At 33.6% G+C, this 26,271-nt stretch overlaps 1 protein-coding gene across 1 annotated transcript in view; it reads right to left on the bottom strand.

Moving 5' to 3' along the window:
* Nucleotides 1-9,662: 9,662 nt before the first annotated feature.
* eEF2 (eukaryotic translation elongation factor 2) overlaps nucleotides 9,663-26,271 on the bottom strand; it is a 171,230-nt gene continuing 154,621 nt past the window's right edge. The window contains exon 10 of the mRNA XM_076411060.1: nucleotides 9,663-9,747. The gene's annotated coding sequence lies outside the window, so the exon portion shown is untranslated. The remainder of the gene's footprint in view (nucleotides 9,748-26,271) is intronic.

The raw sequence follows: 26,271 nt of genomic DNA, 5'->3' as shown, positions 1-26,271 counted from the left end.
TCAGAGTTTTTATATTATTTAACATAAATAAACATTTCTTTATTAGCAATCTACAAAATTAGTGTTACTAAATTACAACATTCTATCTATCACTACATAGTATAAAACAAAGTCGCCTTTTCTGTCCCTATATCCCTATGTGCGCTTAAATCTTTAAAACTACGCAACGGATTTTGATGCGGTTTTTTTCAATAGATAGAGTGATTCAAGAGGAAGGTTTATATGTATAATACATGCATAATATACTAAGGCAACATTGCTAATTTTAGAGGTTTCTAACGTGATGTCGTAAATTAACCTATTTTTTAGGCTTATTTAGCAATTAGCAAAAACGCTGCCTAACCCTACGAGTTAGATCAAATTAATGTACTACAGTATTGTACACCATAAAAAGGTCTACAAAAAAGTCCGCGATGGTATATGTTTATCTTTTAGGGATAACCCACATTAACCATTTTTATTGTTTACTTTTTACGTGAGAAAATGGCTTATTTACGAAGCTATTTTAAGCAATACGGCATTAATCCTTATCGAATTAAGTACCTTAAATACAGTGTGCAATTAATATAGATCAATATGGTTCCTTACAGCATGTAAATTAAACAAATATTTTCGGAGATATTACAAATTTAAAATTTGCGTTTAAAAATGTGTAATGTAATAAAAATTGTATGAATTTAGATATTCCAAAGATAGCAGGAAATCTTCATAGTAAGTATAGGGGAAGAGGAATTGTTTTACTCCAAATTTAATGCGTGCAGGCCAAGGGCAGTAATGAATGAACCAAAAAACTGGATCGATTTTAATCATGTTTTCATTGAGTTACATAGGCATATATATTTTATGCCCATGCAAAGTCGGAGCGGGCCGCTATATTTTTATATACAACGTTCATATTTTTTCTGTAGTGTATTTAATTTAGTATCAGCATTGCACCCGTGCGAAGCCGGGGCGGGTCGCTAGTAATTCATACTTTACAAACGTATGGTCATCTGCTAATTTTTTCTGTTAAGTTTTTTTATTACTCTTAGCAATTCCACAATCTGCCCAGAGCACTATAAGTATGTGTTATTTAAGTTTATGTTATATATACAAGGCATGTACAAAATCACTTCATTAAGTGATCTCCTGTATACATACCATTCTAATTAATCAGTCGTATTTTAAAGTTTATTCTAAAGTCTATATATATCCAAAAATCAGATCGGATGGTGTTAGACATTTTAGTCTACACACTTCACTGTCACTTCGCATATTTAGGGATTAGCGTGTACATTGGGATGCACCGACACACTTTCAAAGTACTTCACACAAAGACATTGAATCACACTCGTTATTGGTTCAAGAGGTTGTATGATTTCATTTGAAACTCAATAATGACACTTTATTTTTTAACCGTTGTGTGATGATTATATTAGACTTGTTAGCGGTTCCCAATAATAATATCTTGTTATCCAATGATAACTTGGATTTGCGCCCGATAAGGTATTACATTTGGTAGAGTCTAACTGCAAGTCGGTTTGTCTAGTATGTTCTTCTTCCAAGTTAGGCGTCAATCTAGGTGCATATCAAAAGAGATAGCAGCCTCTACTTGCGGGCTTTGACAATTATTGATATAGACTAGTGCACATGTTCTTCTACGGAAGGTAAAAGTTATATTACTAGATTTTGATTAGTTGGCTTTTAAACGTCATCTTTTTAGGCACGTTTGTATTTGATTTAGGTTTATTGCTGGATCTTCGTGAGAGGCTACGACAGCCGTGTCGTCTACGAATTTTGCCACAGTGGCTATTTTTATTGTAAATAGATCGACTGTGTACAGGAGATATAGTACTGGTCCCAGTACACTACCTTGCGGAACTCCTATATATTGCATGTAATTCGGATTGTTCATCGCCTTGTTTTACAGTAAAAGGACGATAAGAGATAAGATTTTAGTAGCTTATAATCCGGATGAGGGAGAAGTTTCTTTAATTTAACCTGCAATACCGTGTGCCATTCTTTATCGAAACAGTACCAGCAACCCAAGAACTATGGATGCTTTACAAATCACAGTTGTTACCTAGTTCTAATAATTCATGTCAAGATGATTTTGAGCACCTTCAATCCATCTTTGGTAATTTTACAATAGTAAACTATACCAAGGAATACTTAAAATAGAACTGTTTATAAAAAAAATTCCGCACCAATACCAATCTGTCTTCTTAAGTTTGATTATTTTTAAATTTTTAGTGAGTTCCTTATTTATTTCTTGAAGTCGGCTTAATTTTTTGTTAAAAATATTTTATTTTTCCTGTGTTAAGAAATACTATCGAAAAATAATTAAAGGAATTGATAATATGAATAGTCAACTAAGAAAACAGAACAATGAAATAGAATATATGAAACAAGTAATAAAAAGGTAAGGAAAATATCTTACAAAATTTAGCGTAAGGGACCAATAAGAGGAAACCATATAATTGTTAAGAATCAAAATACTGGAAATTATAAAACAAATGAGGGTAGACAAAACAATATAAACGCGAACGCGAGAGAAAACAATCGCATTAACACTGAAAACAAAAATAAAAATAAAAATGCTAAAGAAAAAGAATAATGTAAAAGAAACCGAGATAAATATTCAGGAATACATGAAAAAAGAACGATCAGAAAATTACTAAAACTACGTCTAACAGTAACAAAAAAAAACAGAAAGAGTCATACAAAAATGAAAAGATACTGCAGATACCATCTAATAAAATTTATATATGCTGCACTCTGCAGGATCAGTCACTAAACTTAGTAGAAAATATACTAACTCACTACCCAAAATTAATAAAAAGAAGACGAAAGCATTACCATTTGATACATCACCTGTTATTGCAAATCTCAACGACGTTTAGTTAGAGTAAGTACAAGAGCTCTAGTACTTGGAGTCAGTAAATCAGGAAAAGGAAATGGAATCTAGGTCTAAAGTAATAAGCCAATTTGACCGAGCTGCAGGTGCAGGAAATGTTATAAACAACAAGAAAACACGGCGCATCCGAAAAGTTATCTTACCAATCAGTATAGCTCCGATGCTTAAACATTCTTATAATATGTATCTGTTGTTGCATCCGTCTATAAGGTGCACTAGAATACATGATATCTCAGATTTATAATAAATCCCAATGAATAGATTAGATAATCTTAGAAAACATTCGATATTAGCGAATTATACAACATAGGGCAAAAGTCCCGCTACCATTTTGATTGCCTCTAACTTTGCTCAAAGAAAAGATAAGCAAGTTTGGTTGTCATAAAAAGTTTATTTGGTCTTGAAATTGTTTTTTGTTATGATTGAAAAATTATATCGGCTAAATGGTGAACGCGATTCGCTATGAAACTTTAGGCTCTAACTACGGCATTTTTCATGATATCCTGCAACACCTGAGGCTGAATTTCTTCGATTTCGTGGCGAATATTGTCTTTAAGATATTGAATCGTTTGAGGCTTATTCACATAAACTTTTGAATAAAGAAAAACCCATAAGAAAAAGTCTGGTGCTGTTAAATCCGGAGATCTGGCTGGTCATGCTAAATCGCCACTTAGCGAAATTAGTATTCGTGAAAAAAGTCATTCAATAATTGAATTGTTCAACGAGGTGTGTGTGCTGTGGCCTCATCTTGCTGAAGCCCCATGTCCTCTAGTTCTTGCTCTTCCATTTCAGACACAAACAAATTTCGAATCATGTCTTGGTACCGTTCAGCAATAACAGTAACTGCAACAACTTGGTCATTTAAAAAAAAAGAGACCAATGATCTTTCCAGCACGAATATCACACCATACAGTTGTTTTTAGTGGATGAAATGATATTTCATGAATTAATAGAGGATTCTGTATTCCCCAAAACCGACTGTTCTGTTTATTAACATGGCCACTTAAAAGAAAACGGGCTTCATCGCTATTTTCAATTTAGATGAGAAGACAATTGAATTTTGTGCGGGAATATTTTCAAATCAGTTTTCAAAATTCGCTTTAAACTGCGTGCAGAAATGTATAACTGGGAACCACGTCTCCGAATTGATGTCAGCTGTCGTACCGTACTGTCGAAAATTCGCATGTAAACGATAAATTGTGGTTTTGCGAGACACTGGACGATTTGGATATTTTTGACGCAATTTCCGCTGAGTGGCAATAATGGAACGATTATTTTCAATAAATATTGTCACTATTTCTGCTCGTTCTCGTGTCATATATTTATCCATAATAAAATTTGAACTGAGCTAAAGATTTCATCCCCTAATATATTTGTATACCTTATAATAAGTGACTTACTCACTAAACCAGGCCAGACCCGCAGTTATTTAAAGCACGACTCACGACTCCTACATATATGAAAGTAGTGATGCATAAAAGCAGTTGCTATTTGTCAGTTTCGTTATATTGTAATTTAATTAAATAATACATTCACAGTAAGATAATTGTACAATGCCAACGTGCAGTAACGATAATATTGCTATAAAATGATGTTGTCAATGCTATTGTAATTAATGTAAATGGTCTGAACCCATATAAGTATCGATAGTATTCATCTTGTTGGGTGACTAATGATTAATTCATCAAGCCGTTATGATATAACCTTGCAAAGATTAATCCAAACTGAAATATATCTGTATTATTTATTGTTTACAGTGTATCTAAAAGCCTTAAATTTAAAACAAGATAATATTCTTGTTTAATATAACACTATCGTTCATAATATGTCACCAGTTCAAACGGTCAGACGTCAATATCAGCTGTTAGAGATCTCCTGTGTTCATGGGTAAAAACTGATTATTTTTATGAATATAGATTATTTTACCAAATCCACTAAAGACACTAAGTCAAAAATTAATTTAAACAGAATATGGAGGATGTAAACTCATATAAAAGACGATAAGAAAGTACATGAATAAGACAGCAAAACTGAAATGCAGATGGCGAGCAAAAATATATGGAAACGAAGAAATGTGTTAAAACTAGAAAAAGTAAGAAATGGAGGTTACTAGAAAATTAACTACAGAAAATAAAGAACAAATGTATAAAAATAAATCAACGGGAGATAAAAATTAGCAAACAAAAATAATAGAACAGAAATACATACAGAGTAATTTTAGACAGTTTTTGATTCAGTAGAAGAAACAAATAATAAATAACATTAGCAACTTCACAATCTCTGGTAACCATGAAACAAATATGGAATTGATAAAATGTGGAAAAGTACTAATAGAAACTACGTAGTTCAATAATAGCGTTGGGAACTATTGATTGAAAATAGCCGAAACAGTCGATGTTCAAAAAATTAGCTACTATTTTCAGCCAAATGCACGATTCAACTATTTTTTCCATTCGTGATCTCAGACGAAGAGGTACGAATTCTTTCCTGCATAAATTGTAAGGGAGGAACGGACGGAGATAGTTGCTTGGAGCAGTTTATTTTTAATGTGTTAATTTTTTCAAACGGTAGTATGTGCGAGACGGAGATATATATATTCCTTCTCGTACTAACTTTAAAATAGAAAAGGAAAGAGATAATTACTGAATACTATTACCATGCAATTAATAATTTCATTTTAAAGGAAGTATAATTACTTTTATATTTGAATTTTCTGTGGATCTGTAAAAACGAACGAAGTAATAACCCCACAAATGTTTTATTGTATTTTAATAATATGATAATTTCTTTTTTTTTTAACATACTATAATAAATATAGATAACACAATAGAACTTAAACAAAACCTAAAAACTAAAGAGGTGCAATAACCATAAATACTTAATAAAAATTAAACATATACCTAATCATAAAAATAAAACTAATCCATGACATAACTAAAAATGATGACACAATAACTACCAGAGCCTTTTTAAATAAAATAATTGTTTCATTTAGCATTGAACAGAAATATTTTTTAATCACTATTCAAAAATAAAATTGTGTTTTCTCCCATGTTCCGATTTCTTCGATTGTTAATACTTGAAAATGTAACTGATATAATTCAAGTGATATCATTTCATGAGTTTGCCAAAAATCTAATGGGTTTTCTAAACACCCAATAAGTAGCATTTCCAAATACTACTTAATTTGTAAAGTTGTAGTAACTGGTGAAATTATTTCTTTCATTCTAGCTAATTCTTTATCAAAATATCTGAGATATCATTATATTCCTCGTCAGTGGTTGTGTCTTGAATTTCGAGTTGCGGAACTGTACCTGTATTCTTGAAGTTAGAGTGGAAGATATCTCTTTTGTAATAATTTCTTGTATCGCCTCAGCATTATTTGTATTACCAAATACTGATTCTTTAAATCGACGATCTAAAAGGTTGTTTTTTATTGATGACATCTAATTGCAGATAACGGAAGTTATGATTCTCTTTCAAAATATTCTCCAAGCATGGAACTTTCTTCATTTCGCTAAATTAATCATTCTACTGAAAAGTTATCAAACAATTAAAATAGATTTTAAAAAACATTTATCATTCTTACCTGCTGATAAAATAAATGTTAACCAAGAATATATATTATTGAATACTAAAGATGAGTTTTCCTATCAGAAATTGTATTTATTAGAAATATTTAGTATAAATATTGAATATAGTTTATCACCTCGTTACGGTTAATATTTTTTACAATTTTTTTTACAAATTTTTACAAAAAAAAAAACATGTTCAAGTCGTCTCGAATCCATTCAATTTTTTTAACCTTTCGAATGTAAATGCAATTCTCAAGATTTTAGGAAAGAAGTTTAAACAATCAAAAGACTTGAACAAAAATTGGGAGATTTAGATTGAAACAAAAAAGTCAATCAAAAAAAATATTACATATTATTGTCATAGAAACAGTAAAAAATATTTTACTACTTATCATTCACAATTTTAATCCGTGAATAAAAATAATAATAATAATATAATTTTATGACATCTACAAAAAATTAAATTAACAATAAAAAAATTCTGAATTAATATAACTGTTTGGGTTCGGCACCGACCTCAAAGTTATCAGTTGGTAGTAGTTAAAATAATATTGTAAATAGATAAATAGATTTAGGTAGGTATTAATCTAAATTGTGTGTATGCAGTAGAATATAGAAAACGTGTAGTAGATAAGTTAAATAAGGATTTTATTTATTTTTATTTAGTTATTACAACGATTATTATGTACATATTTTATTTCAAAATGTTTCATTATTTTTTAATTTTTAGTGAGTTCCTCATTTATTTTTTTAAGTCGGTTCAATTTCTTGTTATAAATATTTTATTTTTATCTATTTGTTTCTCATCACTTTTTTAATAACGTCAATGAACGCCGGTCACATTATGTAATAATCTTTCGTTTTGCCTCCATTCACCTAGACAATAATCTCTAAAGCTTCAGGGAAGGCAACGAATGCCAATGCTAACTGGTATTTGGTAAAATTGAAAAGGGGATTGTTTATTGAGACCTGTTAAGAGCTATCCGCACTTCGACGTGCTTAAGCTATTAATTCTACTCTCAATAACTAATGTAATTGAGGCAGATGATTTAAAAAACCACCCTAAGTAATCAATAGAAATATAGTTGTTTTCTATCACATCAACTTTAGATCGTAAACAAATTTAGTGATTAGGTGAAACCGAGGAAATGTTTTACGTGGTCCGTTCAATGCTGGCGCTGAGACCACTTTTTGATTGGTTCCTTTAAATTGGTTTACAAAGGCATTTGATAGGCTTATTTTTATAACGTCATTGTTTGTTTCAGTTTGTTTACGATGCCATTTTTCTGTCTCTGACATAAAATACTATCATCATTTTGTGTCTTAAATATAATCACTATTACTTGATCATAATGTGTCTTCATGCTCAAAAGTGTTGTGTATCCAATATATATATACGGAAATAAAACGACGTAGACTTCCTTCCTTCCAGACGTAGTTTTCCTTGAAAGAAACAACCCAAGTTAGCTAAATTAAAGATGTGTGTGTGTGTGTGTGTGTGTGATAGCATTGCTTCTACCTGGTACGTATATAATTATTAATATAAAGCATTTCTGTTCATATATATTACCATTTAGAGGAATGCAACAGAAGAAATCATGAAAATAATATCCACACTTTAAAACCAAAATGTTTTATGGTTAAAATGGTTTAAAACCAATGGTAAAATTGTATTGAAGGTAAATGTTATTATACTACATGAAAAGTTTTTGTTACCCTTTAAAAAGTTGTTTGTTAATTTCCATCAATATAAAACTTAATTATGTTGAAGGGGATTTATTTTTAACAAATGTATATTGGTTAAGATACTTATAATTAATATTTTAGCTTAAGGTTCCTTAACCGAGGTAACCTTTTCAACAAGTATGTTAATAAAATACATTAATGCAAAATAATATAATATAATTTGTAGACCAATAGGATGAGCTTGATTTTATAGATAAGAGATTATCATGCTTGTTTAATTATATTGTTAATAGATGCTTAAGCCAAGATCAATTATTAATTAAGATCAATTATATACTTATAGATTAGCATTTTGATATTGCATAATATTTGTATTTATATAGAATTTTAGAATTTATGGTTTTGAAAAATTGTATTTTGGTTTTATTTAAAATTTAATTGGTCAGTAGAATCTGACCTCAGAGGTTAGTCACGTGATGCATATGAAATTATAGGTGCCGGTAATGCCAATTTAAACTAACCAATGAATTTCAGCGAAATGACGTTCTCAGCGCCTTCCTGCTAAGACCACGCAAATCAATTCTGAAATTATTTGAATTAAGTTAACACTCTATGTATTACTCAATCAGAACCATAGTTTACGCAAATTTTTCATAACAGTGTAAATTTGTCTTCAGAAACAATGGTGAAAATTGCTTGTTCCAGTTTTTCACCCAGAAATCTACAGTGGTGGAATTATGGCTTCTACCAGAAAAGTTGGAAAAATACATGGATGAAAACGGTACAAATAACATAACAGTAAGGTTTGAAATACATTTAAATTGATTCGTTTTAAAAACATTTTAAACGAAATGCCTATTTCCCGAACTATGTAATTAATAATAATATGAATAATTTATAACATTAATAACCTTCTGATTTATGAAATACGAATTAATCTTCCTGTTTTTTATTGTACAATTGATTCAAGACTTAAAATTAAAACGTGCGTCAATGTCAAGCATTTGCACTAAAACAAACGCAAACATCAACAAGATAACGTTCTGTTTGCAAGCATGATTTAATTAGACAAAAAACATGTAGCAAACACAAAGTGACATAACCGGCAGGTAACATCAATGACAGCGTTAATTGATGGTTATTATATATTATTTCCTGATAACCTCGTCCCAGATTTTATAAATTAAATTTAAATAATAAGATATTACACTGATTTGTATTGTTCAGATAGGGCTTGTGCGATATCCAAAAATCCTTGTAGGTTTATTTTAGAGGTGTTTCACCTTGGGATATTAATTAATATCAAATTCGTTTTAATTATTATCATATACAATAGGATAAATACTTACCTGCAGTTTCAAGTTCACCTAAACAAGAATATTCTTTATTTTATTACACAGGTTGTTAAATCAGAACTTAATAAAATAAATATCTTTATTCCACAGTATAATGTTGTATAACTTGTTTATAATTTAATTAGGATACACATTACTGTTTGTATTTCCCTTTTTTTTTTTTTTTTTTTTTTTGTTCTGGCCTAAAAACCAGGCGGTGGAATGCATGACGCATACCTGGTCGCGGAGACTTGCCCTGGAGTGACAAGTTGGACCGGGTTATGTGGGACTGCCTCTGGGCTTACCAATACACTAAACCGAAACCGCCTCACAGTTGACCCCTGTGGATCACTACTGCTACTGCATTAAATTTGGGGATATGGCACCCGCTGATCGGGCAGCCGTTATTGGGCACGAGAGCCCGGCGATTCTATTGATTCGCGAACCTGAGTTAACACACAACTGGGTACTGTTGTATGGTGGCAAAAGTTATGACTGTAGCGACGGATGAGGTCGTTTCAGCCTGGAAAAGGGGGAGAGCTTAGCGGTGACGCGGTGCTAAGTTCCCAGCATGTCAACCAGCTCGCGAACAAGCGCGTTTTCAGAAGAACTTGAGCTGAGTTGTTGTTTGTGGAATGATTGAGATATGAAGTGCTTGATTTCTGGAGTGTCAGTTTCCCTATGGATTTGATTATTTCTGACAAACCATGGAGCGTTTAATATTCTCCTGAGGAGCTTATTTTGGAAAACTTGAAGCCGTTTGACCTGGTTGGGTGTAACAAACTTGAAGTAGACATTAGATCCGTAGAGGAGTACGGACCGAATTAACATCTTGTAAAATAAGCATTTGATGGAGATGGGAAGCCTGCTAGAAGGGCAGATCAGAGGAGATAGCAGGTTTGCTATCCCCGAACCTTTTTGGATTGCTTTCTGGATTTGGGAATGCCAACCGAACCGCCGGTCGAAGTGAAGACCTAGGTACGTGACGTTATCCAGCCATGGAATTATTGCGGTGTCGATCTTAAGTTGCGAGACGCGCAGTGCGTAACGCTTCTTGTGGAAAATGATGGCCTGGGTTTTCAGGGGGTTGATTTGCAACCTCCAGAATTTGAACCACTTGACCGCATGATCGAGCTGCTTCTGTAAACGCTCATGAATTGTAACTTCGAACCTGGCGGCCGTGAAGAAAGCAGTGTCGTCAGCGTAAAAGGCGACGTCAATATGCTCTTTTCTCGGCATATCTGAAATAAAGAGATTAAATAAGGCTGGGGCCAGCGGGGAACCTTGAGGTACGCCAGCATCGATTTGTTTACGACTGGAAAGTGACGCCCTGATCTTGACCTGGAAAGATCTGTCCGAGAGATAGGACTTGATGAGAGCGGTTAGGTCTTCTGGGAGGCCTAACCGCACGCACTTTGCGAACAATCCGTCGTGCCAGACCTTGTCGAAGGCTTTGGTTAGGTCCAGAAGAACTGCTCCAAGCTTTTTACGTTGGTCAAGAGCATGATGGATGTGTGCAGCCAGACGGGAAGCTTGATGGACGGATGAGTGGTGAGCGCGAAAGCCGAATTGTTCATCTGGAATGATGTTGTTTTCCTTTGTGAAAGAGTTGAGAGCGTAGAGTATTGCCCTCTCGGCAAGCTTCGAAATGGCGCTGAGAAGGCTGATAGGCCTGTAATCAGATGGAGATGATTTTGCTCCTTTCTTGGGTATAACCGCTATATGTGCGTGTTTCCAAGACGCCGGGAAGTGTTGCAGTCTCATGATGGAGTTAATAATGTTTGCCAGTTCTGCGAGTTGCTTATGCGGGAGCTTTTTTAACTGGGTAATCGATATTCCATCGAAACCTGGAGATTTTTTGGTTTGAAGTTTGCCGATCATAGTCTGTAGAGACTTTGGAGATACAAAATGGTTGAGAAGAAAGGCGGGGGTTACTGGTCTTTTGACGGAGTTGGATTCGTTGATGACAGTGTCAATGTCTTTAGTTTTAGTGTTCTGTGCGGGTGGGAGGCATTTCATTTGAGCTTCGTAGGTCTCTGCAAGGAGCTCGACTTTTTCTTGGTCAGTGACTGCAAAATTTCCTGTAACCGCTGACTTCAGGGGAGGGATGACATTGTGCGTCTTCCCCACGAGGCATTTGGAGACACGCCAGAAGGAAGGGGGGCCATCCAGCCTTTGGTCCGCGAGAAATGAGTTCCATTTCATTGCTCGCCAAGTCGAGACGGCCGCCCTTACCCTCTTGCATGCTCTGTTCGCCTCCCTTTTGTCTGCAGCATCAAGGGTGAATCGAGCTAATCTGCATAAACCGTTTTTGATGCGAATTTCACGTTTAAGAGAAGCGGGAAGATTGTTTTTCCACGGCTGGGGTTGTGATGAAATTTTGACTGTGGAAGATTCGTGAGCAGACTGAATATCGCGAGTTAGCTTGAGTACGGCTTCCTCGAGGTGTTCTGGTGTGTTAATTTTCGGAATTGGATCGGATTTCAGGAGAAGAGATTGGTAGTTTTTCCAGTCGGTTTTTTTCCTGAATCTTGTTAGTGGGACTTGAGTGGTGGCGCAGTTTCCGAGTTTGAGAAGGATCGGACGATGATCAGAGTCTAGTTCGTCAAGGACTCGAACTTCGGAATCGCGATTTACGTCTTGAAGAATAAAGAAATCAAGGATTCTTGCTGCGCCTTGAGAGACTGTACTAGGGTGATGGGTGGGTTCATCTGGCAAGGCAAGACCGTAGCCCAGATCTGCACTTAGAGCTACGATGGCGTTACCTGCGGGATTCGCTCTGGAACACCCCCAGGTGGGGTGGTGGGCGTTGAAGTCGCCACCTATTATTTTCGGAAATTTTCCTTCGACGAGTGATCGGTATTCGGCATAGTTGAATGCAGAAGATTTCCTGTACAGGGATGTAATCACGAAGGGACGTTCTTGGATATCGATTTTAATGGAGGTTGTTTCGAAGTTGTTTACTGATAACGATGGAAGGAGCTCGTGTTTGACTCCTTTTCTGACGAGAATGGCGGTTCCACCGCCTCGACCCGGAGTTCTATCGTTTCTGTAGACAAAAAAGTGTTCGAAAGAGAGACGATGCGAAGGTTTCAGGAAAGTTTCCTGGATGAGCACGATGTCGACGTCATAGAATGTTATGACGTCCTCCAATTCCGCTTGCTTTCCGCGTAAGCTATTTGCATTCCATGTCATCAGTATAAGAGATTTCGGAACAGCCATTTCGAAGAGTTAAAGGCTGCTGAAAGTTATAGAGACAGGTAAGTGTTGCCGCTTAGGCGGCGACATTTGGAAAAAGACGAGCAAGTTGGTGAGCCAGGGCGATCACTTGTAGGAAAGCCTGCGGGTCAGTAAACGCCTGCATTGTGGAGTTAAGGTCCGGTGTATTGGTTGGAGCAGGAGTTTGAGTTGGAGCAGGCTGGGTAGCGCTGGCTAATTTTTGGGCTAGCTTTCTGCCACCTTGGTTACTCCATGCAGAACCTTGTGGAGGTCTGGTTTCGGTCGGAATTTTTGGTTTTCTTGGAGCAGGACGGCAGCTGCAACCGCTGAAGTTTGCGGTATGAATTTCACCGCAGTTGCTGCACTTTGGAGGTGCTTCTGGGATTTTGGTACAGGATCTAGTGTCGTGATGCCCGGCACATTTGACGCACCGTGGGGGGGCTCGGCAATATGAGCTGGAGTGCCCGAAAAGCTGGCAGTTGAAGCACTGCACTGGCTGGCCGTTTCCTCTCTGGACCTCGACCTTCACTGTGATGACGCCGAGTTTGGTCATATATATGATCTGTCGCTCTTCGCGAGGGACAACTACCTGAACAATTGGTAGTTCTGTCCCGGATTTTAATTTCCATCTTTGCACAAATTTGGGATGGAAGCCTTGATCAAAGAGAAGTTCACGTACTTCGTCAATGCAGAGTGATTCTGGGATGTTTTTTATTATTACCCGGAATGCTCTCTCCTCCGGATGACAGAAGGAATGGTAAGGGTAATTCCTTTCCTCGAGCAGGGTAGTAAGTTTACGGTAATTGTCGCTTGTGGCGACGAATAAGAAAATGCCGTCCTTTTTATTTCGGGTTATAATGTCTATTGATTGTGCCTTAGTAATTCTAATAAGCTCCATGAACCTCTTCTTATCACGGAGCACTATAGGCGGAATTTTTTCCTTTGGGGGACTTTGAGAAACAGTCGCCGAAACGGTTGGCACTGTTTTTGCTGTGGAGGTTAAGACTTGTTTAGTGACCTGGCTACTTACCTGCGCAGGCTGGTCTTGGGTTGGTCTTGTGGTAACTTGTTTCGGTACTGGCTGTGGGGCCGTCTTGGTGGTCGGCTTGTTTTGCACTGGTCTGGTGGCAAATTTTGTAATCGAAGGCTGTACGTTAGCCTTGGCTTTCGATTGGGTAGATTTAGTGGCTGGCTTGGCTACCGGATTGGGTTGTGATTTGGGAGCCTGTTTTCCCTTGTTGCCGGCCTTCGGCAGCTGGCTTTCCTGAGGTGGAGTGACGGGCCCTCTTTTCCTTTTTCCCACCAAGGTGAAACCGTCTTCTGAGTCTTCAGTTTGGTCTAAGTGTTGTGTCGGTTTAGCTGGTGTCTGGGACTGAATTTCTATGGCAGCGGGAATCTTTACTTCCATGGCATCTCTTTGATGCTTCATGAATTGTGTTATCGTAGCTGTGAGAGTTTTTATTTCTTCCTTGAGCTCTTCGGAAGCCTTTTCGCTCTTTTCCAGCTTTTCCGTCTGTTTGTTCAGGGCGTCTGTTTGGGCTTTTGCGAACGTTTTAAGGTCAGCTATCTGCTTTCGCAGGTCTTCGTTCTGTTTTCTCAATTCCGTTATAAGCACTTCTCGGCTGTCTTCTGAAGATGGTCCATTTGAATTTGAAACACTGGGATTATGTTCAGGAGGCGACGTCGGCTCTGACGTACATGACGCCATTGCCTTGTCTGTAAAAACGCCTTTTCGGCGCTTACAGACGCTTTTTTTTTTTTTTACGTAGGCACTGGTGAAACGTGATAACGGGTCGACCGTCTTAGGGAAAGTTTCGGGTAATTCTCGGAAGCGCAGGTAGGTTCGGCGGACCGGACACGACCGTTCTCTTCGAGAGCTAGCACGGAACTGTTTGTATTTCCCTCTGATACATGCGAATAAATCAAACGATTTCCCGATAGGTAAAATAGCCGCAAACATATTTGAAAAGGATTCGCAATATTGTTGTAAAGTTGTGAACTAAATTGTTCCATTATTCCATATATATTGTTTTATCTAAAGGTCTAGCACTTCCAATCCTAAGTAAAATGTAGTTGTTTCACAAAAATGAAAAAGAAAATAATTTCCATTATTGCCGTTTGTTAATATCCAGAAATAGGGGCGTTGGCCACAAAAAAAAATTGGATAATTAGATATATCGGAGAAAAAAAAATATTGATGTATTTTTTTGCCAAAAAGTATAAAAAATATCGATATTTTTAAGAAAAAAGAAGATTAGTGAAGTATATTTTTTTTATAAATATTTCAGATGGGTCTTTCAAATTAAGTACCAATTTTAAAGGTTTATTAAAATTATTATTTAATTTATTTTAAATAAATATCGAAAAATATCGGCTAAAAATATTGATATCTCGGCCAAAAATATCGATATTTCTTCCAGGAAATGTTGATATTTTTTCTGCATCCCTACCCAGAGAAGCTGTACATAAATATTCTTTTTTTAAACACTGCAATAATAAAATACGTTAAGATGCAACTCATCTAATATTATATCTAACGTCAACATTCGCTATGTTGAACACGACTCAATAATTATCGTATCTTCCAATTGTACCAACTATCAAATTTGCAGGTTGAAAACCAAACGTTATTTAGAAAGTATAAATCGAATTGAGGGAACTAATAATAAATCAACGAAGGTTTTCAAAATAAGTAGTGATTGGCCCGTAGTCGAAATTGACAAAAAATTGTATGTTAATGACAAAAACGACTTGGTTGATCAAACAAGTTTGAAGACAATGAATTGCAAGAGTTATTGAACGAAAATACAGCTAAAATTAAACTTTCAGGCATGAATGACGACGTGGCTCAACATCTAGCCTAGCATTGTCATGAAACAACAATTATTTGGCATATGTTACTTACTGATCCTTCTTGTAAGAATATCCGTCAGATTTGTTCATTTGTTGCAACATAAAAAATAATAAAGAATAAAAAATAATAATAAAAATAATATTAAATAATTGACAAAAAAACGGAAGCAAGTCAAAAACGCAAGCAAAAAGGGAAGCAAAATTTTTGTTAATATGATTAATATATAGATTCTTTCAAATAAATCTTCAAGTAAAATGCTTAAAATTAGAAATTAAATTGTATAGTTGCACTTTGCCAATATGGTAAGCAACGTATTAACAATTTTAAGTTTTCAACATACGAAATCGCTCGTATTTAAATTATAACCTTCTACTAGTTTCATTCGATCAAATCCCTCTCAATGTTTTCTTAGAAAATAGCCTGGGGGAGTGGATAAAACCTCGAATTTATTGAAATAAATGTTATGCCCTATATACATCCAATGTTGAGCTAACACTGCCTAGATCGTGTGTCCATATCTCACACATCGTTGATGTTCTTTTATCTGTGAATTTATCATCCGTCCAGTCTCTCTTATGTTACTTTTGCACAATCTAGTTGCTGAATGCAGCTTCGTCATATCTTAATTATCGGTTTGTCAAGACCTATTAGGCGAAAATTAATGCATTGCAACTAGCAATGAAAAGTGGATCTACTACACAATCCCATGTACAAAAAGCGGAATATTCATAGCTGTATAGTCTTGCTATGGACACAGTAGTATCAGCAAGGTGTAGTGTATTACGAGCTACTAAAACCGAATGAAACTGTTATTGCAAATATCAACAATTGAACGAATTTGACGGAGATATTGTTACAAAAAACCAGTGAGTAACAGAGCCAAATAATCTCGTTTCATGACAATGCTAGACTGGATGTTGCAAAAGTTATGAAGGATACAAACGAGAAATGAAACCGTGATATCGAAACTGCTCGAAATGACATTTTCAGTAAATTCGTGCCTGAAAGTTGCTGACAATTTCAGCTGGATTTTGGTTCAATAACTCTTGCTATTTATACTCTTGCATTCCTTGTCTTCAAACTTGTTTGATCCACCAATTCATTTTTTGTCAATAACACTAAAAATTGCTACTTTTAAATTGTGGAAAGTAAAATCGGTAATTAGGATTTCTTCGGACAGTAGATTTCTTCTAATCAACAAAAGTATCAGTAAAGTCATTTGGGGCGTCTCGCGATAAACGTCTGTGACTGAAAGTGAAAAATCTCTATAATACTAAATGGAAAACTGTTATTTTATGTAGATAAATGTAAATATCATAGCATTTAATAGCTATCTTGTGTTTTTTATATTACTTTGATACTTCGCATTTTGAGCAATAAATAGCGTTAATCAACATATATAATATTACCCTAGAGCATAATTTCGCTATCTAAATATCTATATCATGTATTACAAAAAAAAGTGTTATCGATTTTAGTTTGTAACACCATTGAATCGACCACAGGACAGTATCCGGTGAAATGTTCCACATTAAATCGAAAGAATGCTTGGAATTTTTAATTACACATAGATTAATTAAAATCATATTTTATGAATCATTTTATGAATATAGAAATAATTAGAATGGCTCTTGTGCCACTAGTAATTGGAAAAAAACAAGCAGCTTAATTATCTAATTTTAGAGAACTAGTTTACTTAAAGTTCATATCCGTCTTAGGTGTGCGTGTTTAACCCAAATATTTTCGAGAAAAAAATTGCAGTGCATGTACGCAACAACAGACCCTGTTACATATTCCTTATTAGCGCGATATACGTAGGTCAATGCGCGTGTTAAAGAAATCCAATTAGAAGACAAATCTTATCTATAAACATACCTCTAGAGAAGCAATAATGCTTGGTAAAAAACAACAATTGGCTAAAAAGAAGTTGTAAAATATAAAAAGGAACTACAATGCGTGATCATTAACAACTATATGAATATGTTATACAAGTATCAGAATTATGCACCCTTAAAAGAAATCGTATTCGTAAGTTTCACTTTATTCAGTTTTCAATTACCATTTCTACATTTTTTTTTCATCAAATTTACCCATTAGTGGAGTTAATTTTTGAATATCTATATATCTATATCTAATCTATATAATATTTTGAACATTTTTATTTATATCTAACTTTCAAGAGCTTGTATCTAGCTATTTTAACAGGTGAATTGAAAGGTTTCCGGCCTGACAGATAGATGGCGCTACTAGAATTAAGTCCATATATTTCTTAGTTAACCCTAACATTCAGAAGAGGCGTGTATTAATTTGACAGCTGTCGGATCATTAGTTTGTGAATTATAGCATTTTGAGTGAAGCAACTTTTATTATTGTGAAAAAAATTGATAAAAAGAAATTTCGCGTGTGGATAAAATATTGCTTTTTGAAAGGAAAAAATACAGTTGAAGCAAACACTTGGCTTGATGACAAGTTTCCGGACACTGCCCCAGGAAAATCAACCATCAAGGATTGGTATGCTAAGTTTAGACGTGATGAAATGAGCACCGAAGGCGGTGAACGCAGTGGAAGCCCAAAAGAGGTTGGTGCCGACGAAAACATTTAAAAAATCCACAAAATGATTTTGAATGACCGTAAATTGAAACTAAATGAAATAGCAGACACTCTAAAGATATCAACTGAACGTACATCATCATTCACGAATATTTGGGTATGAGAAAGCTCTGTGCAAAGTGGGTGCCGCGCGAGCTCACTTTTGATCAAAAACAACGACGAGTTGATGATTCGGAGCAGTGTTTGAAGATGAGCAAGCGTAGTAAAGCCGAGTTTTTATTGTTTGTTCTGAATGTGATATGATTCGATGCTGCCAATTTCTAAGACAGGGTGATGAGAGTGGAAATAACTGAAGGTGCATATATAATTAATATATGATAATTGTAGCAAATGTTATTGTATAGTGTAAAAGATTTATGTGCACAGATATTTGTGGAATTGTTCAGAATATACATGAGCATTTGCATTAAGGAGAATGAATCTAGTTTTATCAAGAAAGATGTATACAGGTATTAATAAAACAATCCAAGAAGAAATATAATGATATCAAAATGTCTTTACAAGGGAACACTGTTCCCTAAGGACAGAAGGACTAAGCGTAAAACTTGAATATGCTCTCTAATGAAAGAAAAATATATTACTTGAATATACAATTTTTAATTTACAGCTACATATAAAATACACCTAGAACTCTAACTCATTGGTGGAATGGAAAAGAGTTCAATGTAAATATAACCAACATACTATTGTTTTGCATAGCTTCTTTCGGAAGGGGATCAATTTCTACAATTAAGAAAAATAAATATTTAATATATTTAATATTTATAGACATATGTATGTATATATAATAATTCATATATATATATATATATATATATATATATATATATATATATATATATATATATATATATATATATATGTATATATATGAATAAGATTACCCCAACTTACAACAACAAAACATGCTGCAACGAAGATTACCCCAACTTACAACAACAAAACATGCTGCAACGATCATAAATTTCTTTGATACTTAATCCAGTCTGTTTGGGATTTTTAACATTATCAACTATTTTTTAATGACAGCCAAATACTTCTTCGAATGAAAACGGTTCTGCATTTCTTTACTATCTGTGCATCGGGGTACAGAACACTTCCTAGCTCGAGAATTCTTTTTTTTTTCGAATTCTCGAATTTCTTTACATCAGGCATACTCACAAAATATAAAGAAGAATGCGATCTCCCCTGTATCTGACTGTGACTGTGACCAAATTATGCTCTGCCATGCCAGCAGAGGTCCTGCAAAGCCGGTTTATTTAATACGGGGGGGGAATAAAAAATAAGAATAAAATTTATTTTATTACAGGGGGAAATTAAAAAATACAATATTAATAAAATATTTTATTAAAATACTAGTTAACATTTGTTTAAAATATTTTCTAAATACATAAAAAAACAACATGTCCAATGACAACTGATAACTTATTTTCTAATTGTACATTAATTATTGTCGTAAATATTATTAGCAGATATATTATATAATATTACATGTTACAATTTTGATTGCGAAACCTCCTTTTCTTTTTTATGTATTTTTATAGGTGTATAATAGGGTCCTATCCATAAGATATGTAGCCATGCAAAATTTTTCATTTTTTTCCCTTTGCAATTCGGTTTACTTTTTCATCCACCGCAAGCGACACTAATTATTACAATTATTGCTTTTCTTATTATATTTCCCCTTTCTCGATGTTGAACACAAGTAATTGTTTTTGAAAAAAAGGCTGACATTTGCTGGCATAACATTTTATCAAGAATATCCTTTAAATTTGCTTTGGCACATACTTTGGCCAATACTTAAAAGTTCTAGAGATGGCTTCAAAAACCTGTGAGTTGAAACAAATTTCTGGTGTCGTAAGACAACATTAGTCATAATCGTCTCGCCAGCTTTAATAAATTCTGTATCGGAATTGTTTTGCCGATACAGAATTTTTGACCTAAGAACCTTCACATTTAATTAACTTTAATGATTTTCTGGCAAGGAAACCAGATATATAAATATGTTATAATATTCCTTCATATTTTATTTTTTTATATGTGTAGGAACTCTTATGGAAGGCATGGATAATAATGTGAAGGCTGTTGTGGATTGGTTGCCAGTTAGCACATCCCTTGTAAAAAAAATTCTTAAGTTATCCAAACCTCCTTCTGAACATCCTCTCCACAGCTTTTGAATGCCGAGACAAAATGGTCAGGTATGGAAGAAACCTCTCTAATCCCCTAGCATCTAATTATTTACAAAAAAAAATCCAAACTATTCTGCTGAAATGGCCTAAGTATTGCGAATTTTCTCTTCTGTAGTACTGTGCATATAGTAATTATTCTATTAACGTTTTTAGAAGCAGAAACTACTTAGAATAGTTGGGCTAGTATCCGACCTCTAGATTCTATAAAATAAAAATTATAAAAATTAACAAAATAATAAAAATATATTACACATATTTACTTGTACCTTTTGGTGTTGTATGGTCTGGCTCCTGACTGCCTGAATTTGAAGGCACATATTCCTCTATTTCCATATGATCTATATAGAGACATAATATAATTTTAAGTATTGAGTATCTTTATTTCGAAAATAACTGTACTTGAATAATTGCATCTTTGCTAAGCAGAGGTTTACCATATTTGAGTATATAATCTTCTGCTCTAAAATGCAAAATGCCTTTATATGCATATATAAATACTGCTAAGAGCGACCCTTAAGTTTATCATTGTTAACCTTATCAAGCCAGTTCTTGCTTAAAACCATAAAAACGATGCATTCTGTCAAAACCTTCACTTGACAAACGCTCACGTTATAGTTTATGACATCTATAATTCAAATCGAAAGGAAGAAATATGTAATCTTTTTATCGGCGGCTCTCTGGCGGTGTGGCATTTAAGTTCCCATTCTATATTTCAATGTTTTGTCGGCATTCTGAAAATGGCACTCAACATAAATAAACAACAAATGTATCATAGAAACGAAGTGAGCCAATCAGCTCTCGTCATGGACAGGGATTAGAGCAAGTAATAAGTTAAAAATAGCGACATCTGGATGTTGGACGTCACGAAACATTTCCCCAAAATGTTCTATAAAGTTAAATCTCTCTTTATAACAATAATTCACTTATCAGGAGGTTACACAAAGCCCTTTGAACTACTATACTTAAATTATGTGTGAACACTGTACCATATTTACAACGTAAAACTAGCTGATTGTTAATTAGTTATTAATAACTAATAAACTAGTTGCAATCGGTGTGCTGTGTGGTTTTAAATTAAAGAAAATATTGAGTGTGACTGAGAACTCAATAAATCATCTGACGTCTACGTTTATACAGAAAATGGACAAATAGAAGAGTCAGTGTAGTCTTTACTGACTTTACGAGAAAAAACTTATTGATAAACATTGTCTCTCTACATCCTTGCATTACACAGATATTAAATTGTATATCATATTCGCTAAATAGCTAAATTAATTTGCTCTTCTAATAATTATTCTGATTGTTATTAGATGGAGCCGCAATGAAGTGTTATCGAATTTAGTTAGTGATAAAATAATATTTAACCAACTATCTAAAATATCGGCAGCACATTAATCTTTATGAAACGATTCTCCATAATAGATTAAAAAATATGTAATAACCACCAATAGGACTTAAATCTTAATTTATTGGGTAGTATTACAATTATGTGACAGCATAGCATGCAAATTAAAATATTTCGTTCGGTTCAATCGAGCCCATCGTGAGACGCCGTAAACAAACAGGTAAATAAAACCGCATAAAACAATAATGCAATACCATAACAGATATTAATTGCTTATTAACGTTCTCCCAACAATTATAAATGGAAGTGCAGCATAACCTTTTGTGATACATGAAATGTTTTAATCATGACCGTCATGAGCGCGATAATTTATTGAATTGGAACTGTACATCATCTCAATAACAGTTCTATTGGCGATAATAAGGTCAAGATTATCTTGTTTGTGTTTTTTATGCTATGTAATGCATACTTAATATATATCCAGTGACGTCTACCTTTACCTATATGTCTAACATTCTTCTTTTCACACTACATAATATCAACATCACAAATAACTAACTCATTTTTGAAATATAATAGTTTCATATCCTACACATATATTTTATATAACGCTGCTAATGCATATCATAAGGCATATGAACGTCCAGAAAAATTAGAGATATGTTTATGTCAACACGTAATATATTTGAGATGCAATCAATGAATTCAATAAGTTCCCACATCTTTCTGGTGTAGCGGGAAGGACTTTGGGTAGACGATAATACTATTATATTTTGAATTCGTTGAATTAACAAGAATCAACATCCTTATAAAAGAAAACGAAAAGCTTATTGAGAATAGAAGATAAATTAATGTTGGGATCATTCCAGAGTTACTTGAAATATTTATTGACATAATTTAGGGAAGTTTAGATAAAAGAATCGAATTTTAAGCTGTAATATCACCATAAATAATATCAGTCATGAATTATTAAAATCAGGCTTTGAAAAATATCACAATTCGTGGTTTTCCGACACAAGCATCTCAGTTCAAGGCGTAATGCTATTAAAGGTAGACTAAATATGATGTGAATTAACCTAGTCTACTTCAATCTGGTAAGAAACTTTCAGTTCAGAATTTACAACCACCGTACATCTATTGGATCTGTATATGCTATATTATACTACTAGTACTACACTGTGATCTGAAGAACCATCCATTCAGAATGCTATTAGTAGTGACATATCTAAAAATATATGATAATTAAAACAGATTCTGAAGTAAATTGATGGTTTTTGTTTTTAAACCCCTTTACATTTTATAACTAACTCAATCGGTAGGATTTCGGGGATACCATAAGGCTGTTCTCTTTCGAACTCACTCAATTAAATGAAAAAATACAGGTTGGTGTTGGATTGGAAATCGTTCCACAGTAACTCGAAGTATTTCTTAATGTAGTTAAGCAACTCTAGCTATAAGATTACAAAATATAAACTGAAAGTACTCAATAAACTCTAGCTATAAACTATTCTAAGTGAAAATCGTTCAAGCATTAAAAAATATCCCCAGTTCGTGGATTACCATCAGAGTTCAAGGTGTATGGCCACCAATGGCAGACTGAAGTTGCTGTGAACTAAAATAGTCTGCTGAAATTTGGACAAAAGCTTAAAGTTCAGAGTGAACAACTACCAAAAGCGGATTGTAGTAGCTCAGTTCCTTAGCTATAGACTATTATAATCTGTAGTCACCAAAACTTGAAAAAGTATTCCATAGAAATTTGAAAAGCACACCATAGAAATTTCGGTAGAAACAATACCATTTCGAAGATATACCATTTCATAGCAGATAAAAGTACAGGCAATACTGAAACATAAGTTTATTCCTAGTTCATATTAAAAATAATTCCAGGTGGGACAACGTCCACTCTCATCTCTGTGGTTATTACTATAAAAGGTAGAATGCAACTCATTGCAACATTGGTTATCATGCAACTGTTACGCTACAGACCATACTGTGATCTGATAGCCCATGTGTAGTGGTGGCCCAACAATATAGTTACAATTGTATACAGAATTGCATACCTAAAAATGTTTTGTAATAGGCAAAACCCTCAGTGTCACTTCATATCGCAGTTCAACAAGTAAATAATAGCTTTTCAAGTTAATTTAGTTTTTATATTTAAAACCCTTTTATGTTCTAACTTTAATTTATTGAAACATGAGGACCCCAAAACTTAAAAATCCTGTAATTTAGAAGATCATCTAACTGGTGGACAACGGCACAAACAGTTTTAGCAAATATTTTTATTACAATTGTAAGTTGTCCATACGAGACAGACAGCACGAAAATGTATTTAATTAAAATGTTAATATTAAAACGAAACTGAGTCAGCATTATCGCTTATACCGTCGATTCAATAAGTCTCCATTTCTTTCATTCGTTAGAGTAGAAATAAAATAATTTTCCAGTGGGTATTAAAGAACTATTTTAAATCTTACACGTTAAATAGCTAATATAAATTAGAAACAGTTGGAAGTACAAATAAGTTTCGATCATTCAAAAAAATGAAGACTCAACCATGGCGTACAACTTCTTATTAGTAGAATAATCATTTGTCAAAAAAGTATGTTAATAATATTAGCTATCTGTATTGGCAAATTTTTAAACTCAGATGCACACATTAAATGTAAATTTTTCCTATTAATAGGGCCATGCATCATTTCTGATATTAATCATAACTAATTTTGAAGAACGTCGGCTGATCTTGTCATTATATTAACAGTAAATCATATTCAGTGTGTATGCCAATGCGTGCCTTTATACTTTAATAAAGGCCATACATTCCTTATGCTCTTCTTCGGCTTAATTTCAATAAAACACAATTTGTGAGATGGCTGCTCATTATCATCAAATAGAGTCGATTAATAAAATCTCTTTCCAATACTTTAGCCAAAATATGGTGATATTGAGACCAGAAACTAAAAATGCATGGTAGACAGTAAAATTTGCCGGATTAGATTTATAGGAATTATTGGACCAAGATTAGTGCCTATAAGCTATAAAACTCATGAGGTGTGTCCACAGTAAACTTGTGGTAACTGAAGTCGTTTTAATAAACATATAATCCACCACATATAGTTAGTGATTTTAATCATCACATACACTACAGCCTAAAATGATCATTGGAATGAACATTATCAGCAACAATTCTTGCCATTGGGGCACTGAAACTAAATAGCCTCTAACATAGAAATTTTGGAGACGTTTCAGGGGATATTCTACCTTTCCCATCATGTTAATACGATTACTCATTCCGAATTAACTTTTTAGGAACCCAAAAACTGGCTCTCGACTTTGCAAAATCGAATTATTCTGCCCAAATAGATAATAGATCAAGAATGAAAGGAAAGAAAAACTCTGACGATGTGAAATACTTTAAACTCTGAATAAAGATCAATTTTAGTTCATTTTGTAAGTATCTATTATACCTTCGTCCACCAGCTTATCCACCAGTACTATTCAAATGACCTTCCGAATGGAACTTTTTTATCCAAATTTCCATGATATAGCTTATAAATATCCATGGCAGCGCAAATAGCATGATACTATAAACAATATCAAGAATATAGAACTACATAACTTCCCCTTGAAAAATTCGAGATTATTTAGTCGATAACCAAGTTCTAATAAACAATTAAAGGAAAAATCCGAACCACCGATAAATAAAATGTAATAAATGGAAAACATATATCATCAATTTGCGTGTTAAAACTGATAAAATGAATTTCAACAAAACAACTTGTTAATCCTATATAATATATAGAAAAAAAACAAAAAGCCTGTAGCTAGGAATTAATAATAAGCAAACAATCTAACGTTAAAAATATAATATATAACTTATAGAGAAAATATGGCAAACACATGATGTTATATGGTTATTACTAATAATTTTCATATAACAGTTAACGTAAGAATTAACAGCCGAAACAATTATAAAATGTTAATTACTCAAAAAATAATAATATATAATATTGTTTTATTACTAAAATTAATTCAATTAACTTTTTTCTATTATTTAGGCGTTAACCCCAAATAACAGCAAACACTTCAAATAATAAAACTGTACCATTGTCCAGCGTTCGGTATTCAACTACAATTTATTATTTTATTATGTTTTTCCCATAACAGATTAAAGAAAATAATTTTAAAATGATATGTTACTAAAATTGTTTTGACAATATTTTCAATATTTCAAAACATATTAGTTTCAATTATATATAATACTAATTAAAATAATATATATTTGTATCTCGAAACATAATAACAGATTAAAATAACTAAAAAAATATTAAAATGCTGGAAATTCCTGAGACAGAGTGATGAAAGTGGAAACAACAAAAGGTATGCACATAACTAATTGAATATAACTGTAGAAAATGATATTGTAGGGCATGAAAAATTTGTGTGCACAGATATGATTGTAATTGTTCACAAATCAAACATAAGCATTAGGTTATAACATACGAGGAGGGAATAAATACTAACTGTTTTGTAGATATGGTAAATGCATTAGGCAGAATTCAG

This window comes from Rhynchophorus ferrugineus, unplaced genomic scaffold (genome assembly GCF_030347505.1).
Source record: "Rhynchophorus ferrugineus isolate W39M unplaced genomic scaffold, kcgeb_rfMv2 rfM8, whole genome shotgun sequence".
In the NCBI taxonomy this organism is placed as follows: Eukaryota; Metazoa; Arthropoda; class Insecta; order Coleoptera; family Curculionidae; genus Rhynchophorus; species Rhynchophorus ferrugineus.
This window is presented reverse-complemented; position numbering and strand designations above follow the sequence as displayed.